Consider the following 3,254-nt stretch of genomic DNA (forward strand, 5'->3'; position numbering starts at 1 on the left):
TTTCCCGACTCTTGCACCGGGGGGTGGGGAGGGCATAATCTACGTGAGAACCTCTGCGGGGTAAGTCTCACCCCATCCAGTCATGTGTGATGGACCTAAATGGATGAGACGCACCCCTGCAGCGGCTGCTGGCCTATCGGCTGTCCATAATTTTTGCTGCTATTCCAAAGGGTAATATCTAGAGAGGGTGGGTAGAGACACAGGGGAGCGTGGAGGGGGGGAGTTACTATCCTCCCAGAGGATGTAGCTGCTAAGTAACCCTCTTCCGCGACATTAAAAAATGCCGGCTGCTTTTGCACTTTTGTTCTAGACAAGAGTCGGTCCTCCCTTTTTCATCTCGCGTCTCTCTATTAGCTCCCGCCGATTCTCTTTTTCCTTCCCTTCGATTCCTTCGCTCACGGCGCTTTGACGCCGTCCCGTCGTAGACATCTCATTCGCATCCCGTATCGTCCCGATTCGATGTTATTAAAGGGCGAATTGGCGGAAGGGAATACGATCCTATTTTTCTTTTCTCTTCTCTTCTTTTTCTTTTTCACCCTGCTTTACTTGGTTTCCGCTCGATCTTGAGAATCCCTCCGGCTTCCCGTTCACAACGCTTTCGTTTATCCTTTTTTTTCTCACTCGAAGATCTCGAAATCTTCTCCTTCTCTTTCCCTCTCGCGAAAAGAGCGTTGGAAGACGAGTCGAAGCGTCGCGAATGTTTCGATAGAAGGCTTCGGTTTCGAAGGCTCGCTCGAAAGGGTAGGCAGCGTACGTATGTAGGGTAGGCAGGGCGAAGCGTAAAGGAGCGCGAGGGAGAGAATCGCCCTGGAGATATTACGTGCAGGTTCATTTCGACGTGAATCGATTTGGCAAATTGGTCAAAATTTCAGTAGCGACCGGGAGGATATGGTGAGGACGGAAAGGCCGAGGGAGGAGGATGGAGGGAGGGGCGGATGGGAGCAGGAGACGGTGTAAGGAAATTGTTCCGACGTGTCCACTTCCTCTCGGCCTGATGAGTTCCGTTTTCCCCTTTATGTGTGGTGTAGGCAGTGTAGCCTTGGGAAAGAAACGAGACTTTTCGCCGATTCTCTTTCCTCCGAATCGAATCGAATTCTTCCCTTCGATCCTATTAGCAATTCTTTTTTTTTTTTTTTTTTTTTTTTTTTTTTGCCACGACAGATAACGCGACGTGTTATATAGGTTCTATCCTGCTATCGAATGCTACCAGATTATGAGTACAATAAAAATTGCAATCGCGATAGAGAGATTGTTTCAATTAATCTGAACGTTGCATCTACTTACTGCGATTTACTTTGAAGTTATTTGTTAAATACTGTTACAGAGCAATATTATTGGTGTAGTTTGAAGAAAAGCAATATACAAATATTAAATATTACCGTTAAGTAATTTAGTAGTGGTCGTTAAGAAATATCGACGATATGAATTGTGTTTGTATTCCCGAAAAGGAATTAATGTTTCCTCGGTGTATATTTGTTTAAATGTACTTGTGGTCCAGTTGACAAGTTATATATATATATATATAGATTGCAATATTCATTAAACAATGATTATAATTCACAATAGTTTGTGCAAATTTTTATATTGGTTTAGGATTAACAGTTTTACCGAGCGGTTAAATCGTTAAAAGTCCCGTTAACGCGTCGACCATTTAGCTTTGTAATGTTAAGAACGAAGCACGTTCAATTGGCTTACTTAAAGTAAAAACGTCGTAATTTATCCATGATGACAATTAAAATATAACTGGTACCACGGTCGTAGAACTGTCAAGTGAAAAGAGATTACGAACAACAAAGGAGGAACCTGATGCGAGGCTGAAAACCGACCGTGACAGCAACTGCCGGGAATTCGAACGGGGAGAATTACAAAAGGGCCAAGTGTCCGAAGAATAAGGCAACAAAAAAAAATAAATAAATAAATAAATAAAAACAAAAAGCAAACGAAAAGGAGGAGGAGAGGAAATAGAGGAAAGGCAAAGAAGAAAGAAAAATTCGATTAAATTAGTTTAGAGAAAAGTTTGAGATTGGATTAAAATTTTCACTACTACGACAAATTAGCGAAAGGACGAGATAGCGTTTTTGCCTGGGAAGACCACGCTCGGTTTCGGGTCCTAGGGGACAAAAAGAGAAAGGTCCCTAGTTGGGACGAGGAAAAGGCATCGCTTGTTATAAAACAAAATCGTAAAAGTTTATACAGGCTTTTGCCATGCAACGACCACAACTGTGACCTCAAGCGATCCCGAGACGTGGAAAGGAAGGGAATATTATTTACGAAACCCGCTTGTCTTTTTGACGTTGCCGTTACGGGGGCCGTGGAAAACGAAAACCCTATCGTAAACTCGATGATTCAAATTGTTCTCGTAAACGTTAACTACGAATGACCTAAAGAAAAGAAGGGAGAGAGAGAGAAAATCACGGACAGTGTCCTCATCCCCTTCTCGTCAACGGAAGTCACTTTCGGCAAACGGATCCCAAAACGTTGCCTTTGCCGATTCTCGGAGACAATAAAAGACGTGGACAAGCATCCTGCACCCAACCGTCCCTTATTAAATAAACGGTCCAAGGTGCGGCTTTTCGGCGAGCACCGTCTCGCCGAACAATTTTTGCGGTTTATTATCTTTTACGACCACTTCTCTGCCCGACTTTTCGAGTTTTCTCTCCGACGATGCCGACGGTTCCCTCGCGGAGGGGGAGGATCCGTTAATCGACGAGCGCGCAAAACGCGGTTGGTCGGCCGCCGCCGACCGTCGAGGAGAATCGCCGTGGAGGAAACGCGCGACGCGTTGACAAATTGCCGGGCGACCGGTATGGTAATCCGATAATAGAGAGCGCAGGTTGATTCGGGACTAACGAGATTAATTATCTTGTTTGATCTTGTGACACTGGCCCCGTTAATGCAGTCGCGCGTGCTCACCCGGCTGCCTGCCTGCCTACCCGCCCGTCTGCCTGCCTGCCTGCCTGCCTACTGCTTCCACCGACTTGCGTCTAGGTCAGAAACGCTCGTTACCCCGATCCGCTCGATTTCGCGTTTTTCCCCTCCCCGAGTCGAACGTCAACTCGAGGAACAGCTATGCATGTATCGCGTCCATGTGTGTATCTTGAAGGATCAACGATGAAAACGAGATTGCAGATGTAGAGCAGAGTAGAGTAGAGTTGTAGGAAATACGGTTGCAGCCATAGCAACTCTCTCTTCTTCTTTCTCCTTCTCTACGTGGGGCGCGTGTGCGTGCGGACACGGAACGAATGCACGGAACG

The sequence above is a fragment of the Apis dorsata genome, unplaced genomic scaffold (assembly GCF_000469605.1).
Source record: "Apis dorsata unplaced genomic scaffold, Apis dorsata 1.3 scaffold_348, whole genome shotgun sequence".
NCBI lineage: Eukaryota > Metazoa > Arthropoda > Insecta > Hymenoptera > Apidae > Apis > Apis dorsata.